The sequence below is a fragment of the Anabrus simplex genome, chromosome 2 (assembly GCF_040414725.1).
Source record: "Anabrus simplex isolate iqAnaSimp1 chromosome 2, ASM4041472v1, whole genome shotgun sequence".
NCBI classification, from domain to species: Eukaryota; Metazoa; Arthropoda; class Insecta; order Orthoptera; family Tettigoniidae; genus Anabrus; species Anabrus simplex.
Genome location: NC_090266.1, coordinates 621,496,221 through 621,519,566, shown reverse-complemented (window position 1 = coordinate 621,519,566; position 23,346 = coordinate 621,496,221).

The window sequence follows — 23,346 nt, the reverse complement described above, 5'->3', positions numbered from 1 at the left end:
CCACAGGAGTTCTTTTACGTGCCAGTAAATCTACCGCCACGAGGCTGACGTATTTGAGCACCTTCAAATACCAGCGGACTGAGCTAGGATCGAACCTACCAAGTTGGGGTCAGAAGGCCAGCGCCTGAAGCGTCTGAACCACTCAGCCCGGCAAACGAGGAATCCAAACCACAGAGACTTGACTTTCAATTTCAAAATTCTCGCATGCACTGACCGGGATTCGAACAGCAACAACCTTTGGCGTGAAGCCAGTGACGCTCTCTTGCCTATCGTAGCCCTCCTGTGAAAAAAATTGCCGTCGTGGTCCCGGAGTTCCGCCCAGCTGTTCCACATTCTGTTTCCGGCTCTGTCAGGAATTTTTGATTGATTTGAAAGTCTTGGTACTATCAACCCAGGAGAAAAAGCCTATGGTGGGTGGGGAGATGTGCGTTAAACATCGCCCTCACCGAGTGAGTAGGCTGTGCGGTTAGGGCCACGCAGCTGTGAGCTTGCATTTGAGAGACAGTGGGTTCGAACCCCACCATCATCAGCCCTGAAGATAGTTTCCCGTGTTTTCACATTTTCACATCAGGCGAATGCTGGGTCTGAATCTTAAGTAAGGCCACGGCCACTTCCTTCCTAATCTTAGCCCTTTCCTATCCCATCCTCGCCATAAGACCTATCTGTGTCGGTGCGACGTAAAGCAAAAAAAAAAAAAACACCGCATACAGCTTGAATGTCAATATAACCTATTGCCTATCGGTGACGCATTAGTGATGACACCGATAATAGTAATGTCGGCTTGTGGGCTGCTCCATCTCCCGACCTAACACCACGACTTTTCTTATGGAAGACTGTACGGAACATACTTTAAAAATCCAGTCCACGAATATTAAATAATACAAAAATTTGAGCGGAGGTAGCCAACATTTTAAGGCATGAACGAGGAAAACTTTAAACGTTACGCCGGCTGTCTTCGTGTAAATGATGCGCACTTAACAACGGGTAGTCTCGTATGTTCTTTCTGATAGTAAATATATGCATATACTCCGTAATTACCGATCGTTGAGTTGAGTATGAGCTTGCACTTAGCCGATGACTTTTACGGACTCGCCCGCCCAGTAACAATTCCAGCTGAACAGCTGTACAGTAAAGGGTAGGGCACTCTACGTCTAAGGCAAGTCCTCGCATCCAACTCTCGGCTGCTGTTAGGCATAAGCGATATTTCTACATTAGCATTGAAAAATGAGTTAAATCAGCGTTTCTGAATCTGCGGGATATTTCAAGCGGAGGGAAAAATCTATTTTCTATATATTTGGTCACCAGAACCTTCAAGATGCATAAGCAGAAACCTATTTGTTATCTCGCCGGGCTGAGTGGCTCAGACGGTTGAGGCGCTGGCCTTCTGGCTCCAACTTGGCAGGTTCGATCCTGGCTCAGTCCGGTGGTATTTGAAGGTGCTCAAATACGACAGCCTCGTGTCGGTAGATTTACTGGCACGTAAAAAGAACTTCGGGACAAAATTCCGGCACCTCGGCGTCTCCGAAAACCGTAAAAGTAGTTGGTGGGACGTAAAGCAAATAACATTATTATTATTACTATTATTATTATTATTATTATTATTATTATTATTATTATTTGTTGTCTCGTGTATTGTGATGTCATTGATAGACGACAGCAATTTTCCGACCTAGAATAGAGATTGGTGTATAGGATTTAGAAAAAGATACAACAGCGGCGTCTGTTCTGAATGAATCCAATACAGTCCTGGGAAATATTTCGTGTAAAAGATATCGATAAATTCCTTTTAGGAGATTTTATGATTTTTAACTACAACTTGAAAACCAAAATGAAGTGTGACGTGTAGTCTCTTACTATCTGAGGGATGTAGACAAATACTCGACACCGTTGGGTAGGTTATCTCCACAGAGAAATATGTACACCTACGGCTGGTTGTATAAAAACTGCTGGGGTTCACTTTTGACCGACGTTCAGAAATGATTTAGTTTTATTCACTACCAGCGTTCAATCTTATATCATGTGAACTTAGTTTAGTGCTGACCTGAGATCACAAAGACGTTTGACTACAGTGAAATGTGAGGGCAAAGAATAATTATACCGCATCGAATGCCAGTCCTCGATATTGTTTGATTTTCATGTATCTCAATTACGTACTGTTGCATAAACAGAAACATACACGAATGGTGAAGGAAGAAAAGATTGCGCACAGAAAATTTTAGGAAAGGAGAGAGAGAGAGAGAGAGAGAGAGAGAGAGAGAGAGAGAGAGAGAGATATGATGATGATGATGATGATGATGATGTTCTTCTCAAACATAAAGCAATAATTGAGAATAAGGAAACAGATAGCGTCACTACAAAAAGGAGAGGACGCTTGGAAATAAATTGGTGCTGAATATATCTCCAGGAGTTTAATTTCAAGAGATCCCTCGTATCTTGAAATATAGCCTACGAGGAGCCCGCCGAAATTCAAAATCTTCGTTTCCAGACTAAACATCAAAGTAACCCGAAATCCGAAAATAATTTAACCCTCAAATGGTGAGGTGGGGTCGTTTTATAAATAAATAAATAAATAAATAAAAAGTAAATACATAAATACCACCTCTGTGGTGTAGTGGTTAGCGTGATTAGCTGCCAACCCCGGAGGCCCGGGTTCGATTCCCGGCTCTGCCACGAAATTTGAAAAGTGGTACGAGGGCTGGAACGGGGTCCACTCAGCCTCGGGAGGTCAAGTGAGTAGAGGTGGGTTCGATTCCCACCTCAGCCATCCTGGAAGTGGTTTTCCGTGGTTTCCCACTTCTCCTCCAGGCGAATGCCGGGATGGTACCTAACTTAAGGCCACGGCCGCTTCCTTCCCTCTTCCTTGCCTATCCCTTCCAATCTTCCCATCCCTCCACAAGGCCCCTGTTCAGCATAGCAGGTGAGGCCGCCTGGGCGAGGTACTGGTCATACTCCCCAGTTGTATCCCCCGACCAAGAGTCTGAAGCTCCAGGACACTGCCCTTGAGGCGGTAGAGGTGGGATCCCTCGCTAAGTCCGGGGGAAAAACCGAACCTGGAGGGTAAACAGATGATGATGATGATGATGATGAAATACATAAATAAACTAGTAAAAAACTTAACTCATCAGTAGTTACAGAAAATGCTGAAGGTAATATCCTTGAGCTGCGATGCAAGCTCCACATCTTGTAACGAGATTTCGATACACACTTTGCAGTTCATGCACTGATGGAACGCACAGTGCTCCTGATTTAGATTCATAATTCTTCTGCAGTTCGAGAATTATTCCTATAAACTTTTCTTTTGAGATTTCCCCATAGGTAAAAGTCGCATCTGCTTAAATCAGGCAAACTAGGGTGACATAGGCCTTTCCTGATTATCTGATCATCGAACACTTCCTGCAAACGTCGCATAGAGTTACGAATCGTATGGGCCGTCGCATGGCAGAGCCTCCGTGGCTCAGGCGGTAGCGCGCCGGCCTCTCACCGCTGGGTTCTGTGGTTCAAATCCCGGTCACTCCATGTGAGATTTGTGCTGGACAAAGCGGAGGCGGGACAGGTTTTTCTCTGGGTACTCCGGTTTTATCTGCCATATTTTATTCCAGCAACTCTTTCCAATATCAACATCTGTCATTCATTAATCAATGCCCTAGAGGAGTGCGACAGGCTCCGGCAGCCGGCACAATTCCTGTGGATTTTCATGGGCCGTCGCACCATCCTGCTGGAAATAGCCGTACTTTGTTTTCTTCTTCAGTCAGTTCAGCAAAATGTTATGAATATAACGGTCGGAAGTAACCGTGTCCTGAATAAATATCAAGTAACCGTGTCCTGAATAAATATCGGACCGATAATTCGTCGAGCACTAATCGAGCACCATACACCCAAGAGGTATCGGCTGTAAAATGTGCGGGTTCACTGTATCCCAAGATCTTATTGTTCTGTGAATTGACATATCCATTCAAATGAAACCATGCTTCGTAACTCATAAAAGGAAAGTTCGAAGCCACAATGCCACTGTGAACAATATTCATTAAACAAAGACCCCATAGCACTACTGCCCTAACGGGCCTTGGCCTACCAAGCGACCTATGCTCAGTCCGACGGCCTACAGATTTTGAGATGACATGGCCACTGGCTTTCTAGACAGAGGTCGCTTTCTCACTATCAAATATCTCTCCGTTTGTAATCAGGTAGGCAGAGTGGACATCGAACCAGACCTCAGACCCAGGTATAACTCCCTGATCTGTACGGGAATCGAACCCGCGGCCTCCGAGAGAGCGGCAGGCACGCTACCCCAAGACCGGCCGGCTCTCCTGCAATTAACGTACAGTAAAATAGGAAATCATTCTGCCACCGGCACTTACTGCAGTCACATTCACAACGTTAAGCACTTCTAATTGCCCTAATTATCTTATTATGATACCATAATTATAATTACTGTCGTCGCCATATAACTCTTCAATATTCTTTACACTTATAAAATTGTCTATTGTCTCGTAGCAGTTCTCGGTTACTTTGTACACAATGAAGATCTATCTGTTGGTAACAATCAATTCGCGGAAGAAAAAAAGAACATCACCGATTCACATCCACCTTATCGAGCGAGTAGACTAAGCGGTTTGAGTCGTGTAGCTGTGAGCCTGCATTTGGGAGATCATGGGAACGAACCCCACAGTCGGTAGCCCTAAAGACGGTTTTTCGTGGTTTTCCATTTTCACACTAGGCAAATAGTGGGGCGGTACCGTAATTAAGGTCACGGGAGCTTCCTCCCCAGTCCTAGACTTATCTTATCCCATCGTCACTAGAAGATCTGTGTCGATGAGATGAAAAAAAAAAAAATACAAACCCCACCAACTACAACTGACCACAATGCTTACAGACAACTTGTTTTGCAATTCTGACTGTGTACTCAAAGATGTAGAAGCGAGACTTATTTGCTTGTGTAACAGTTTTGTCTCATTGGAGGGTACCTAGCTAAATATATTATTCGATAAAAGTCAATTCATCTCGGCACAACTGTATACTGTAATTCTCAATTCCTAGACTAATTTATTTTTTACTCCTCATGTTATAGTTTAATATACCACATTAACGACGTAATAATAATAATAATAATAATAATAATAATAATAATAATAATAATAAATAATTCTGACCTTTCCAACTACTTGGAATCGACACTATACGTGGATTAAGCCCAGTTTTACGGCCGGATGCCTCTCCCGGCTCGAACCCTATGGGCGGGGTAGTGATTATCGTGTGATGTGTTGTATATAAATGAATATGCGTATTTAGATGAACACCTCCACATCCCCCCCCCCCCCCCCCTCTCCGAGCTAGAGGAATCAACCTGACTGAGGGCCGGTTCTACCATCTACTGGTAAAGTAGCGCGTAACTTGCCCTCCGCGTAAAAGGATGTTTCCATTCGACCACTCCCAGGTAGCGATATAGGCAGCATAAATCGTAGTTTCGCGACGCGTAATTTATCGGCCACTTCCAGGGCCCGATAACTTTACCTGCCGGGCAAGTTTTGAGAGCTAAACATTATTAGCTGTATTTCTGGTGACATACAGCTTAAATTAGCTTAGTATACCGAACAAAGCATGATACTGTAACAGTGATCGATATTGTATTGCAGGATTTTGAACATTAATGCTTCCCTCGAGTTGCAACGGTCACACCAGCCTCTCGCATTGGTAGCGTAGGGAACACATTTTATACGTCAAGCTTTCGCAAAGAAACTCTAAAAAGGATATAATATCAAAACCTATTTGGAAATCATTTCAAATGGGCTTTAATTTTCTACTTTTTTTCAGTTTTCAGACACCAGTCATAACATACTGTATGTATCCCATTTACCGCAAGCTTTACCGTAGCGTAAATGGTTAACGCGCTCGCTTCGTAATACGAGCTATACAGGTTCGAGTCATCATTATGACGAATCTCTTTTTTCTATTTTCATTTTTAGCGTCGTATTAATCTATATGCCTCTTTTCATACGTTCTTTTGTTAATAATGTATTTCATTGAAATGTTAAATAACAATATTATGTCTACTAGGAAAATGCTTTATATGTATGCTACTTATAGAAAGTGATGTTATGATCAATATAGCATTATACGACTGTCGCCCAGGTAGTAGATTCCCTATCAGTTGTTTACACAGTCTTCTTGTAAATGATTTCGAAGATATTGAAAACTATTCCATTAGCGAATTCCTCTTCCTATGAATGGATATTTACCCCGATTATTTCTGTAACAGTACCTTCCAACTTTATCTTCACAAAGGTAAACATTAGAATGAAATGCATTGTCAATAAATTGAAACATGTGGAACTAAACGAGGTCACAGAGCTAGTTGCAAATAGAGTACCGTGGAGATACTTGATTCACAGAAGCCTGGAGATAGAATGTTCAAAGACAGTAAGTCCGTAAGGAAGATGTGTGTGTGTGTATATACGTATATGGAAGCGCGTAAAAAAGAGTTAAGAACTACGGCAGGGAACGAAAATAAATTTTTAAATGCAAATTACAAAGAGGATGAAAACCTGTGTACCTTCTATTACGGAGCGAGCGACTTGACCAATCTACTACGAGAATACTTTCCAAAAACGCTGCCTTACATGACAGGTTATAATTGGCGTAAGAAAATGTAATCTCGAGATTTTAATCCCAATTAGGTATTGATTTTGAAGCTTATAGATGGAAATCACGAAAGCTTGACATAAATCGTTGTCCATAAATCATAAGACTCCTCTTATTAGGCTTTTTGGTGACAATCAGCAGATGCAAGCACAGGAAAATAAGACAATCGAAATGAGCTTCATACATCTGAGGATAGATAGCACCACACTCGAACGCGAGAAGTCGCTGAAAATCAGTCTAGCCAACTCCGTATATCGGTGTCTAGCTCCGGGTAGCTACCCAGCGCTTGCGCGGAGGTGGTTGCACGCAAGGCAAAGTACCAGCTGATTTACACCCCCAGGTAGTTTACCTCCCGGGTAGGTGCTAGCCACTTTACCAGCAGATGGTAGAACCGGCCCTGAGTTAAAATCTCGGTCCGCCAGACTATAATAATAATAATAATAATAATAATAATAATAATAATAATAATAATAATAATAATAATTGTACGGGATACATCTTCTCCGGCAAGTTAAACTGCGCGCCTGAAGCCATCTAGGCCATCTGCCTTGAACTGATGTTATGCAAAACAGTTTGGTTTTCAACTGTGAGATGTCTCTACCATCGGTCTAAGTGCCCCGCTTGGAGGGATCAACGATAATTAATTCTTAAGGGACTATTGGCTGACCTCAGCTTTTGAAGAGTGTTTTGTTCATGTATCAAAGCTGCTTCCTTCTTCAATAACTATCAACCAATCAGAAAATTGGTAAATATTTTCGCTAGCCAATTAAAATTGGGGGGTGTGTACTGAAATCCAGCCCATCTATAAAGAGTTCTGGAAACTTTCCCTCGAGATACTATAAACGCTGGGCGCTTTAGGGCCGTATTGTCATCTTCACCGTTCCAGTTTAGTGAGTGCGGTATGTTCTTCGAGGGCAGGGGCCGCGGTCGGCGTTCCGAAGTCCCAGTAACTTAGGGTAATGGCAGAATTTTCTTAACATGTGATAGCTTCGGCAGACAACTTGAGGGGAAGGTTTCAAACCTCTTATTTTATGTAAATTTCTAAACCTGGTGGTTTATATGTAAAATTTTCGGCCAGTCTAAAGAACTACTTTTATTCCCTGCTGGGAAATATGTAATGCAAGGGAACAAATTGTGCTTTCCCTCTGTTTATTCCCATTCAACTTGGTATGGGGTGACTAAAGCTTCTTATCCTCTCAAATTCTTAACACTCTTGGTACATAATGTTGCTCATTTAGCCTCTGTATCTTTGGGCCATAAGCCCACTTTGGGGTTTAAAAAGTTGAACTTCTAGAAGAAGTGTTTCGCCTCCTAGCCTTTTGTTCATGGCCAATCATGTTCAACCTTTTTATTTTTACATGAAGGCCATTTAGTATGGCCACTCATTGCCCTTGTTTATGTTTCTGAAAAAAGAAAGTGAAAAACTCTTGAGCAGAAGATAAGCCCAAACCAGGGCTGCGTGACAGTAAACACATTATTTAAAGATTGTCGGGCATAACCTTGTTCGCTGTAAGAAAGGTGTGCCTCTGAGAGGCTGGACTATATTAACTTTTAGAGCTCAGACTCCTAGGTATGTAAATTAGTGGAGCAAACATGATCTTATAAAATAGTGTACCTGTTCAGAGCAATAATGCTCATCCCCTCGTATATTATCATGTTGATAAACCTCTTTGTACCTGATGCTTTGGACTTTAAGTCATTGTTGTTGGAGATGATGAGCTCATAAGTTATTGTTCATTCAGATCTCCTTTTTATCAAATTTTAAATTTTTAAAAAAGGAAAGAAAGAAAATTTCGAATTTCGTTGTGTTAACTTATGCTCTAGTTAATTCTTTGTCCGCCCATTCAACCCGGTAGCTTCTTACTCCTCTTTGACCTACGATATTTCCGTAACAACAACAAAAACAACAACAATAATAATAATAATAATAATAATAATAATGTTGTAGTGTGTTCAATGGCATTTAAAGAGACGCTGGAGTGTCGGAATTTTACACTGAATGGCAATAAGTCATGGGGGGGACACTGAATGTGATAATAACGAGTTGCCCCTCCACGAGCCCTCAAAACGGCAGCAATACGGCGAGGCATCGACTCTACAAGGTGTTGGAATCCTTCCGGAGGAATCTGGACCCACGCATCTTGCACTGCTATCCACAATTGGTGTGTGGTTGGTGCGGGATTCATGGAGCGTACATCGCGGAATCTGGAAGGCCAATCAATGGTCGTAATTTCACTGGAGTGCTCCTCCAACCATCTGCGTGCCAACACAGAGCGGTGACATGGCGCATTGTCCTGTTGAAACATGGCATCTCACTCAGGGTAGTCTAGGGCCAGAAATGGCTGCAGATGGTCTGAAGGAATGACCACATAACGTCCACCTGTCAGCGCTCCCTGCAGCCAGACAATGGGGCCTAATTGCCACCGTGAGAACGCCGCCCAGACGAGAACTGAGCCACACCCCGCCTGGACACAACCTTGTTCACACGCAGGATCCATAGCCTCATGGGACACACGCCACACATTCAGGCGCCCATCAGCTCAATACAACTGGAACCGGGATTCATTGGACCATACCAAACGCCGCCACTGTTCCATGATCTACCGCCGATGTTCGTGGACCCATGCACGCCGTTGAGCTCTGTGTCGAGGTGCAAACAAAGGGACACGAGTTAGTCGTCGGCTGGTGAAGTGTATGCGGTGCAGTTACCTCCTTACAGTCCTAGTAAAAATGGGTTCCTGACATTCAACTGGGCGGTGATCCGACTTACAGCAGCCGGTCGAGCTCCCTGTATGGTTCTGCGTAGGCGACGTGATGTCCGTTCGTTAAACACCTGTGGTCTTCCCGTGCGGCAGTTTATGCGGGTGATAACATCCGGAAACCCGAATTCGCGTGTAATCTCCGCAATGCTATGACCCATGCATCGTGTGCCGATCATCATCTCACGTTGAAAGTCAGTTAACTCGCGACATGTTGCCATCTTCACGACATTCGTGTCTGTGACAGACTGCTCAGCTACGCCGCAGCTAGTCGCAATGCTCAGGGGTCATACACGGCACATTTTCTAATGGGACACCCCTTCCCGTGACTTTTGGCCACTCAGTACATTATTAAGGTGCTACTAAATTTAACGACACAGACATGCCGCACACAACCTTGAGCTTGGAAAGCAAGGTCTTAATCAAGTGCATCATAGTCTTCTAATAATTCCTCTTCAATTGTGACTCTCTCTCTCTCTCTCTCTCTCTCTCTCTCTCGCTCTCCTCGTTTCCTACTGAAATTAAATATCTAGAACATTATCAAAAAGATGTGCCCATTCCATTGGTCAGGTTTTCCGAATATCATTCAACTTTCACCAAACCTTACTTGGGAACTGTTACGAGTTAATATGGATTATTATTATTATTATTATTATTATTATTATTATTATTATTATTATTAATCATGGCATGCATATAACAAACAGATTAGAGTAGATATAGGATGTAGTAGTTATGCATGGAATGCAGCGGTAGGCCAATGAAGAGAATGCAATGTAGATGGGAGAATTCGAATTGGGACAAGGGAATAAAGGAGGAAGTCGGCTGGTAGAATTCTGCATCGATCATAATTTAGCCCTTGCTAATACTTGGTTTAAATACCGCGTGACATTTGTATACCGTAAGTGGACAAGACCTGGAGTCACTGGCAGGTATCAAATAGACTTCATAAATATTAGGAAGAGATTCAGAAACCAGGTGTCGGATTGCAAGACCTACCCAGAAGCAGACGTGGACTCTGACCACAATTTGGTGGTCATGAAATGGCGTCTGAATTTGCAGAAAGGAAGGTATGCAAGGAGACACCACTAGGATCTAAACTAGCTGAAGGAAATGAGTGATCGATTGTTTCCAGGAACATGTTGCACAAGGAATAAATGCAAAAGGTGAAGGAAAAATAATATATGAAGAGTGGACGGTAATAAAGAAAGAGATAGTAGGGCTGCTGAAGAAAGATTAGGAAGAAAGGCAAGATCAAGTAAGAATCAGAGTATAACTCAGGAGATACTAGACCCGATCGACGAAGGGTGGAAGTACAAGAGGGGGAAAAAAAGGTGGCAGAAAAGAATACAGGCGATTAAAAGAAGGAAGAATACAAAAGTGTAGAACAGCGAAGATAGAACGGCTGAAAGAACTGCAAGGATGCTGAAGGCTGTAGGGTAGATTCTGTATACAAGATAATCAAAGAAACTTTTGGAGAGAGGCAAATGAATCTAGGTGAATGAATATTAAGAGCTCAGATGGAAAACCACTTCTGGGGAATGGAAGGCAAGGCAGAAAGGTGTCCGGGACATATTCAATAACTGGATCAAGTGCAAGAAGCATAGAAGTTCCTGGAACAAGAAAAGGCTGTTGATGTTGAAGTGGGAGAACCAATTTTGAGGTCAGAATTCCATACAGCACTGCGAGATATAAATGGGAACGAGGCACTTGCAACTGATTAAAACCTCGGAATTACTGACTGCCTTACGAGAAACCCAAATGGCAAAGTTATTTCATTTAGTGTGTAAGACGTATGATACTCTTATATGATACAGAAGAAGTGCCATCCGATATTAGAATGATGTTATACCTATTTCCCCCTCCCCCCATAAAAGCAAGTACTGACAAGTGAGAAAACTAGAGCACCATAAGGATACGTTTATGCTGCAGCTTCGCTGCAGGCACATGATGCTCGCCCTAGCACATCGCTGCTGGCAAAAGCCAGGCTGCTCGCCATGGAGCTTTCATCCTGCAGCAGTCCCGCATGCACGCTGCTGGCAGCTCAAAGGTGTAGTCGAAAATTCAAAACAGCGGAATTTTTTAACGAGTGAGTAGCAGTTCTGTTGGCGAGTGTATCTTACAATAATTTGGTATACTGAATGTGTAATGAAAAGTGTAAAATGCTTCGCCTGGATTTTTCAGTGCATTTCTACTGCTGGAGTTGACTGAAGAATGAAGTTACAAATGTTCCATTTCGTAATATAATAGTGTACTTTTGAGTAATGTAAAATAAAGGGTTCTGGAGTAGGCTATCTCATTTTGACTTTAGTTATGTCTCCTAAACAAAATGTATTAACAGTTTGAAAAAATAACTGTCAAACTTTCCATGAAAAACGAGGTACTTCATATAAATCACCCGCGTGTAATGATAGAGGTCCCCTAAATAGCAAGAATAAAAAAACAAAGTGGCATAATCGTTCCGCATTATTTTGCCACTCCATTCCATAGTTTGATGACGATGAAGATACTTGAAGGGTTAAGGTCAGGCGAACGGGCAGGCCAAGGTACTGGCCCTTCCCGACCAATCCATCACTCATGGAATGACCGTGATAGGTGTTGTCTAACCCTACGATGAAAATGGACCAGTGTCCGCTCATAATAAGACTACAAAACAACACGTTAGTAGGTTTATGACCAATATTTATGTAGGAACGTATTTCCGTCTTTTGTTGCATACGATCCTCCGTACATTATTGGAAGATCGTGATCATTTTGACAGTAGTGGTAGGAGATCATAATACTCTAAATATTGGGTTTGCGACCAATGTTTATAGGACTTTTCTTCCTTTGTTAGTTGCGTGCTGCCTCCTCTGTAAATATTACAACCTTTTTCAAAGACATCCTGTAGAAATTATAATGAAGACCTTCGAGAAGAGCGTGGCATTGCATGGAAGCGAATCGTGGACAATAACTAGCCCAGAAAGAAAAAACTAGAAGCTTTTGAAATGTGTGTTACATAGGAATGCTGAAAGTGAGAGGGGTAGATCGAATCACGAATGAAGAGATACTGATCGAATTGGTAGGAAGATAACTACATGGCGAAATTTGACGACAAGAAGAGAGAGAATGATAGGGCACATCTTGAATCGCCCAGGACTTGTTCAGTTCGTTTTTGAGGGAACTGCAGGAAGTAAGAATGGTAGAGGTAGTCCAAGGCATGAATATGAAAAACAGATTAGCGTAGGTGCAGAATGTAGAAATTACGTAGAAATGGGAAGGTTAGTACACGATAAAGCGGCATGGAGAGCCGTATCAAACCAGTGTATTGACTGATGACCAAATAAGAATACGACAGAGGCGACTTGGTGAACAGGACATTTATTTTCAGTAATTAATAGGGGTTGCCAGCTACTGTATCATTTGTTTAACGTCTTTCTGTTGTTGAAGATATTAAGAGACAATGTAGTGCCGGGAATTTGTTCTGCAGGAGTTCCTTGAGGTATCAGGCACCACCAACACGGAGTTGTCAAACACAACCCCCCCCCCCCCCCCCCGACATACCGACGACATCTATTGGGAACAGATTCGCTATCTTGAGAACAGGAGGACTACATCTAACTCCCCTGGGCCACTAAGGTATGTTTGTTAGTTGAAACGATTTATATTTTCCTTCAATTGCTCTACGATACAGATGGACGACGATTAAGCAACACTGCACTTTCAGGCCAACTCTCTACAACTGAAAACTGGCAAGATGAAACGATGATATGGACTTAAACGTGTCTATCACTATTATTGTTTTCCGAATGATAACATCTAATTTTACATGTATTAATTTACATTTAAATTTTATATTATTCACCGTTATTTTATTTGCAGCTAATTTATACACGTTTAGTTCTTACATTATTTACAGTTACTGCTGTACAGTAACGTATCAGTGACAGACCTAAGTTGCTTAAAATGATGGCTACCAACCTTAATGAAAGCACGACATCGGCGTGCGAGATTCTGAAGCACGCTTTCCAATACCGTTGGCGTGTTTTGAATCATCACAGGCGACTACAATCCTGTCAACTAAATCTATGTTCGTGAACACTGGGAACTCATGACATGTTTACTTACGCTGACTTCTCAGACTCTCAAGTTCCCTAGCTCAAAATGTTGAGAAGTGCATCCTCAATTTCCTGTTTAAATTTTGAAAGATTTTATTGAAACACCCTGCATTTCACTATCATTAAGGGAGGAGGTACATCCTAATGTATGTTAAACTTAGTAAGATTATATGTTGTATAGCTCCGGAACTACAAGAGCCACCCAAACAATATTTTGTACGCTAAATATACATCCATGACCATTCATGAATTAAGGTTCAGATTTAAAAAATTAATAATTACTCTTTTTTATTAAATGCGCATATTATTTCTCTTCAGCTAAATAAGGTTTGCATAATTAAAGCTGCAATTCGTCTTCTTCTTCATATTATTATTATTATTATTATTATTATTATTATTATTATTATTATTATTATTATTATTTAGACGGTGATTAGTAGCAGCAGTGAATCATCATCTGAATACCGCGACGATTTAATTGGTGGTGTGACGTACAAGCCGCATGAAGACAGCGAAGTAAGTGAACGTCTTGGTGTTGATACCATAACGACTAATATACCGGCTGGTCCTTTTTCTTAGAGTGGGCCTTCTTCCTGATGTAGTACTCGTCTACACTCACAGAATACGTCCACATACTTCACCGATAGAGTAAGCCCCTTTCAGAAATTTATAAGATTTTGTAGAACACTGTCGAGACAAAAATGTTGACTATGGGCATTACACACTTTTTTTTCTCGTTTGTATACTATCGAGTTTAAAATTTCATTCTTCGTGCCTAAGAAAGATCAATGCGAATTCTGCAATGCCTACAGCAATGCTGAGGGGGAAGAAAAACACTTTGAAGAATAGTACAAATAACACTTGGCTGAAAAAGAACTATCGCGAGCTGAATAAGAGAACAGATAGAAAAGTGGCGACAGAAGACACCATTGTTGCAATTTATGATTAGCGAGCAGTTATGCAACTGCCGAAAGGTGACATATCAGTATTTTATTATAAATCGAAATTAAATGTTCTGAAATTCACTATGTACAATTTGCAAAACAACTCTTGCGGGTGTTACGTCTGGGATGAAGGCAATGGACATAGAGGTGTAAATGAACTGGTGACGTGTGTACTTCGATACTTGATGCTAATAAGAATAACAATAATAGCTTTACGACCCACTAAATACTTATGGTTTTCGGAGACGCCGAGGTGCCGGAATTTACTCCCGCATAAGTTATTTTACGTGCCAGTAAATCTACCGACACAAGGCTGACAAGCACCTTCAAATACCACCGGGCCATTTTTTGTAACTCGCTTTACGTCGCACCGACACAGGTAGGTCTTATGGAGACAATGTGATAGGAATGGGAAGGACTCGGCCGTGGTCTTAATTACGGTACAGCCTGGTGTGAAAGTGGGAAACCACGGAAAACCATCTTCAGGGCTACCGACAGTGTGGTTCACCATCTTCAGGGCTACCGACAGTGTGGTTCGAACCCACTATCTCCCGGATACAAGCTCAAAGCTGCGCGCCCCTAACCGCACGGTCAACTCGCCCGGTACCCCCGAACTGAGCCAGGATCGAACCTGCCTCGTTGGGGTCAAAAGGCCAGCGCCTCAGCCGTCTGAGCCACACAGCCCGGCAATTGAGGGATAAATCTAGCGAAAATAAGAAGTCCTTTATAGCCTACTCTGACAACTGCGCAGGACAACAAAAAATGCATTTATGATTGCCGTTTATCTCTATGCAGTACAGTTCCTGAATGTTAAAAGTATTACGCCCAAACGTCTATTGAAAAGTGACCCTATGTACTCACCAGAGTTATTTACTTCCGCGATTAAAACTGCAAGAAACGTTGAACAACCGTTCCAAGTAAATGAGATGTGCTATGGTGATTGTTATGACATGAAGCAGTTGCATATGGATATTGACCCAAATAACATGGGAGCTCTAAAAATGTCGGATGTACAAGTCCTGAGAGTTGTGAAGGAATTTCCCAACTCACTTTTCTATAAGCTCTTTTATTCGCATACGGCTTTCTAGGAAACTGTTGTTCTCAAGAGAAAGAAGAGATCATCTGACAGTGATGTGCTGCTGACACCTCCAGTCACTAAAAAGCCAGGAATTTCTGATGGACTTGGTGCATAATAATTAAAGTCCGAAGAATTGATACTAACGGCCTTTCTATGACAGTTTGTACATTTTTGGTGAAGAGATACAAATTGGAAAAGTTTTTTCTAATGTTTTATTTCACTTTATTTCACTTAAAAGGTTCAAAAATGTCCGTAGGAGGTATACTGCTTATATTTGAGTGCTACTATATCGACACAACTTGAAGTAAACGAATTTTGTCAAGTGACAATAACGTCCTATTAAAAACAGTACACATGTGTATGGACTTCAGTAGCTAAACTGTCACAAGTCTGACAGAGGATATTATAAAGGACTCTACGAGACGACACAGCTACTTACTGAGCTATTACTGTATAAAATAATATTTGTAAATCTCCATTCCATTAAATTATTCAATGAAAGTATTGTGAAATATCTACCTAAGTAAGGTACAGCACCTATAAATCTTTAAAAGTCTCTCCTGAAAAATCATAAATGTTCGAGTTGTGACACTTGTCACAAATGAGCTATACAAACACACATTTTGAAGTAAGGGAGTTTTCTTTTACCGTATTAAAGAGGAGAACAGTTATATTCCATAAAGAAAAAATAATTAAATATTGTATTTTTGAACCATAAAGGTGTAACTCTCCCCGTAAACGTTTAAATTAATGTGTTTCATGTCACTCTGTATGAAATTGATTAACATCGCTCGACCATTAACACTTACCAACGGAGTAAATCCCACTTCGCGGGAAAAGCTAGATAAACTGTTTTTACAGTTATCTCCTAATAACATGACTGAGTGTTCAAGAGAATGCACAATACGGCAAGCCTCAATCAACTACAGAACAACACACAGCATACAAAAAGAGATATGTTCTACGCCTTCAAGCATGAGAGTACAATTGCATGGGACATCCCATACTTCTGTACACATCAATAACGTCGATATTATGCGCAGCACTTCTATTGAATTATAATATTCAAGAAAGCGTCCGGCTCCTTGGCTGAATATTCAGCATAGGGTAGTTCAAAGAAGTGTGGGAAGCCCTGAAGATGGTTTCCCTTGGTTTCCCAATTTCACACCAGGCAAATGCAGGGTCTGTACCTCAATTAAGGCTACGGTCGCTTCTCTCCCACTCCTAGCCCTTTCTTATCACATCGTCACCGTAAGACATACCAGTGTCTGTGCGACGTAACGCAAAATTGTAAATAAATAAATCAATAATGGTGTTATGTCCCACTAATCACGTTTATAGTTCCTGGAGACTCCGACGTGGGGGAAACTTCAGTCTGTAGTTATTTTACGTGTCAGTAAATGTACCGACACAAAGCTAATGTACTTAAACACCTTCAAATGTCCGGCTTCATGGCTAAATGGTTAGCGTGCTGGCCTTCGGAACAGGGGGGTCCCGGGTTCGATTCCGGGGTTAATTCCGATGGTTCGGGGCCTAGGTGTGTGTGCCGTCTTCATCATTAGAATTCACAACTAGTAGGGCCCCATCCTCAGGTCGCCGATACAGCGTCAACTCAAAAGATCTGCACCAGGCCTCTTCGGAGGCCAAACGCCATCATCATCTTCATCAAGAACTTAATATCTGGATTGAGCAGAGATCGAACCCGCCAAGTTAGGCTCAGAAAGCCAACGTCGTATTGACCACTCAATAATAACAACATTGGTTTTACGCCCCACTAATTAAGTTTACCGGTTTCCAGAGACGGCAAGTAGCTGGAATTTTCTCCTGCAGTTCTTTTACCTACCAGTAGGCCTAAGTTTTCCGACACAAACCACCATATGCGATCATCTTCGAATATCATTGGACGGAATCGGAATCGAACCCAATAACTTGGGCTCAGAAAGCCTGCGTTCTTCCGTCTGAGCCACTTAGCCCTACCTCCTTCAAGCACTGGAACTTCATGATAGCAATTACCTAAAAGATGCTATCTACATGCTATTCCAAAAAAATAGCAGATAGAGCAGTAGCCGTGTCCGACTAGTTGGCTGAATGGTCAGCGTACTAGCCTTCGCTTCAGAAGGTCCCGGGTTCAATTCCCAGCCGGGTCCGGGATTTTAATCGCTTCTGGTTAATTCTTCTGGCTCGAGGATTGGGTGCTTGTGTCCGTCCCAACACTCTCCTCTTCATATTCAGGCAACATACCACACTACCAACCACCACAGAAGCACGCAATAGTGATTACATCCCTCCATATAGGCCTATGGTTGGCGTCAGGAAGGGCATCTGGTCGTAAAACAGGGTCAAATCCACATGTGCGATGCAGTTCTCACCCACGACTCCACAAGTGTGGAAAAAGCGGTAGGAAAAGAAGAAGAGCAGTAGCCGTATTTAAGTTCTGTGGTGATAGCTTTGAAGTTCAAGTCAAGAGCTATAGATTTATAGATTGTTCCATGCCTGAGTCATAAATGTAAAATGCCAGGAAGTAGTCACTTAAACCAATAACATTTTAAAAAACCGGCATGGTATCGTATAAGTTCCTCGCAGGTACACTTTTGTCAGAAACAACTTAACCTTTAGACATAATGCTTCTTGTGGGTATTCACAGTATCTTTATCTACATGGGAGGTGAATTAAATTTTGCGAATACTTAAAATTAAGTCTGATAAAGCACGAAATGCGAGGAATATAACATTCCGTGCGCTCATTCTTTTGTGAGCGCCTGTACATGTAGAATGGAACGGCACGCAGGTTGACCTTCCTAGCAGCCGACTGAGCTCTCCTACTACAGTTCTGTGTAATTTACCGCCTAAGTTTCTTTAGAGAGTGTGGCGAAGTGACTAAAATTCGTTGGTTTACTTTCTTCCAATATTGTAACATTTCACGTATCGCATGCATGTTATATCTAGTGCTATTTTATGTACCCTGTCGTATGTGTTTTATGTATTTGTACATGATGTTTTGCTGGGTGAATGGCTACTTGCCAAATGCCAAACAAAGTGTGCGTGGGGGTGGGGTGGGGAGAGACAGGATTTTGTGCAAGTACAACTTCTGCCTTTGACTGAACATTCAGGTTACCGGCTAGTAAATCCGATTGCAACGAATTTCAGGGACCATAGATGTTTTTATTCACCTATTTCAGGAATGAGCAGGTTGGGCTAACGACCCTGAAACTATGATGTGAAGCGACTATCACGTAGTGCGCCAAGTACCTGTCTGAACTTCGTTGTGTTTTCTAATGCCAACAACATACACACTTCGCGAAACATTGCCCGGATCCCTTTCACTATTACAGGGGCGGTAAAGGCGTGCTCTGTTCGCCCGGAAGGACGTGGGTTCGAATCCCCGTCAGGAAGTCGTAAAATTTAAGAAACGAGACTTCCACTTCCAGAGGTGCACATGGCCCTGAGGTTCACTCAGCCTACACCAAAAACGAATACCAGGTTAATTCCTGGGGGCAAAGGTGGCCGGGCGTGGAGCTAACCACTCTACCCCATAAGTGCCGAGGTTACGGATAGTGGAAGCCTTTACCTTCATGGCCTGTACGGAGATGACTTTGCTTTCACTATTATACGAAACGTCAGTGCCAGAGCTTGACTGTGCCATGATGTAAACTGACTAGTATGTTCCAACACTAAGGAAGAGTGGGTATTTAACGTTAGAACACTCAGACAATGGCCAACCTGATAGGTGCGCAGACACATACTCGGCGCGCTACATGACGGTCGCTTCACGTCATAGTACCAATGCAACCTGTCATCGCCGATTTATTTATCTAGAACTTAATAAAATATTTCTGGCTAAACATGGCGCACGCACTGGCTTATTTCTTCCATTACACCTCCTCTGCACTGATTTTTACGTAAATAGCAGAAAGAAAACTTACGTTGAATGGACAGTTCTGTGGAACAGAACACATTCACTACTAAACGCATTCAGGTAGCTATCCCACACAAACCATGATGTCAAGACGTCATAGGGGCCAGTTTTCGTCGAGTATTTTGCTGTAATAAGGAGAAAAGCTCTGGGGACTGGGTGTTTGTGTTTTTCCAAAATTTTCCTCTTCATATTCAGATAACGCACTACACTACCAACCACCACAGAAACACGCAATAGTGATTACATCCCTCCATACAGGGTTGGCATCAGGAGCGCATCCGCTCACATCTGCGCGGCCCTAAACGCACGGCCAACTTACCCGGTTATTGTGTTTGGGTGTATGTATAAACATTTCCAGCGATTCTGTTTGCTGTGCAGGTTTGTATCGTCAGTACAACGAATCAGATTAACTTTATTATTACTAATATTATCACTTTTTTTTTGCAAGTTGCTTTACGTCGCTCCGACACAGATAGGTCTTATGGAGACGATGGGACGGGGAAGGACTAGGATTGGGAAGGAAGCGGCCGTGGCCTTAATTAAGGTACAACCCCAGTATTTGCCTGGTGTGAAAATGGGAAACCACTGAAAACCCATCTTCAGGGCTGCCGACAGTGGGGTTCGAACCCACTACCTCCCGAATACTGATACTGGTGAATATATACATAATAAGGGTTAAAAATTGGTGTGCTGAGAGGGTAACAATGAGGTTCGTAACCTCCACTTAAAGTTCTCACACCACTGAAATTCCAAGGCACCCACATACATAGGCCTACAAAACAGGGTTGCCAAACCTCCCGTATTCCTATGAAATTTTAAGCCATAACCCGTCTCCCGTTTTGATTTCATCCGAGAACACTATCTCCCGTATCTCAAAAAATGACATCAGATTAACACTTGGACCTGGCGCATATTAATGAAAAAATAGCAAAGAAAACAAGATTAATTTTTCGGGGAAGAAGTACACACAAACACACGAAGTCTTAAATAAGTAAGACCCTGTAATTCTGAAAAAATAGATTTTTGTTGAATTATACGAATCCATTATAATGTGAAACTTGTAAATATTTTTGACAATGTTAAAAATCCAGTCATTGCTTCCACTGTCCTTGAAGAATGATTTTAATTTTACAGATTGTCAATGGGGCATAAATGAGACAAGTTGTATAATTTTATTCTGTGATGAAAATAATAATGCAAATTTCCACTGTGGGAAAGTGCATATCTGTAATGACTGACGCAAAAGCCAAAGGGCCGGGCTGAGGGGCTCAGACGGTTGAGGCGCTGGCCTTCTGACCCCAATTTGACAGGTTCGGTCCTGGCTCAGTCCGGTGGTATGTGAAGGTGCTCAAATACGTCAGCCTCGTGTCGGTAGATTTACTAACACGTAAAACCAATAACATTATATAAAAGTCAATGGTGTTATAAGTTCAGGCGATGAATACCAAATTCTTGGATATGTTCTCAGTATACCAGCATTCAATGCTCACACAGAACATTTTTTTAAGAACTAATAAATGGTCTGATGACAGATTTTATCACTTAGATTACCACTGCAACATTCCCTAAGTGAAAATACGGGTACAATGGTCTTGCGTCTCACTAACTACGTTCACCGGGCGAGTTGGCCGTGCGGTTAGGGGCGCGCAGCTGTGAGCTTGCATCCGGGAGACAGTGGGTTCCAACCTCGCTGTCGGCAGCCCTGAATGTGGTTTTCTGTGGTTTCCCATTTTCACACCAGGCAAATGCTGGGGCTGCACCTTAATTAAGGCCAAGGCCGCTTCCTTTCCACATCTAGCCCTTTCATATCCCATCGTCGCCCTAAAACCTATCTGTGTCGGTGCGACGTAAAGCTACTAGCAAAAAAACCTAACTACGTTCACGGTTTTCGGAGACGCCGGGGAGCCGGAACGGAACGTTGTCGTGGAGGAGTTCCTTAACGTTCCGGTAAATCTTTCTTATTTGAGCACTTTCTAATATCACCAGGTTGAGGCAGGCTCGAACCTTGAATCACAAGACCAGCGCTCTGCCCTCAGTTACTCAGCCCCGCAATATCTGATGAAAGCAGAGTTACAAAACATATAATATAGAGATTGAAGCCAACGAAACACCACTTGAAATCAGACGTAACCAGGTGAGTTTGACATACGCACTCAAGATAGCTGGCACAAGTAACCAATACCTATTTTTAAAGAGACAAAGGAAAACTAACTTGATCTCAACCCCAACCCTTTAACATCAGAATATACAGTCTTCTCAAAGAACTAAACCTCAGCCTTCCACCTATTTTACTTCCACACATCTTCCTAGATATCCCCCCATGGAAAGCTCATTTGCCTCCAATCAACTGGGAATTGAAAAAAAAATCTTAAAGCTCAAACTGACACAGCGAAATCACAAGTTATTCATGAAATTTGCAATAGATACTCGTCATATAGTGCAATTTATACTGATGGATCAAAATTCAATGACAGGAATGGTTGTGTGGTGAAATATAAAGATTATAGTAAGCTATACAGATTACCAGATCTTTTCACAGTTTTTACAAGTGAACTTTATGCTCTTAAACAGGCCATGATTCATATTTCAAAAACAAGATACAATAACTCATTCATAATATTCTCTGATTCCAGAAATGCATTAACTTCAATCAAAAATCCACCAACAACACACCTCCTTGTTAAAGAAATTCAAATTCTGTACCACAAGATCAAGATTGCAGGAAAAAATGATATTTTTATGTGGATACCATCTCACAGAGGAATACCAGGCAACGAATCAGCTGATCAAGCAGCAAAAGAGGCTACTAGTCTCCAATCAAAGACCGTCAAATTGGCACGCCACATTCTGATGTCATAGCTTATATCAAAATCAAACTACACGAACAATGGAAAATTAACTGGCTTAAAACTTCCACTGTGTTAGGTCATCAGTCCAGCAACCTCCAAAAAATTAAAATGATATATACGATAATATATCCTCTCCAAAACCTCTCCAGACATGAACAAGTCTTAATCTCCCGACTAAGGATAGGACACACGAAGATCACCCACAACTATCTCCGAGAAAAGAAACAACCTCCCACCTGCAGTAAATGCAACTGCTCTCTCAATGTCAAGCATATCAGCTCAGAATGTCAACTGTATGACCATTGTACGCCAACACTACAACATACCTAAGGAAATGGAAGTGACACTGGCTTCTCGAACACTGAGTCATCAAGTCATCAACTTCCTCAAGGACACTGGCTTGCACTCCAAAATCTAATTAGATTATACTTATTTATATTTTCCTTATACTTTTTTATAATGTCATTATTATTATTATTATTATTATTATTATTATTATTATTATTATTATTATGTAATCATATGTAAGAGTCGCTATAAGACCTTGGAGTTAGAGAGACTAGAAACAACCCTAATAAAAAATTAATTAAAAAATATATGAGTTAATTTTGACTACACATGCCAACAATTTGTAGAACATGTAAGGACTGAACGTCAGGCTGCTGCCAAAAATGTACACAATATAGCTGAAAGTAACTGAGTTTGGAAATGTGTAGTTTTGTGTTTGTGCCATACATACGAAAGTGTGGTTTGTTTCTGGTAACAAAGGCTTCATTTGAGTAAAGTGTCACTGTTATGACAGGAAGAACATCATTCCTTTTTCCAGGGAACGAAGGTAAATTCGAGTATGATTTGCCTTTACTCTTAACTAAGCATCAAATACGAAGACCAAGAACAATGCTAGAAACAGAGTGGTTTCCACATTTGCCATTGCATCGGCAACGTCGCTCTCACCCGCCCGCTTAGCTTACCTGGCGAGTCGCGGGTGTTTCATTCTGCTAGTCCTATTCAGAACGAAGCAGGTATGCGGCGCAGGCCTGCCAGCCTGGCAGAAGAAGCAATGCC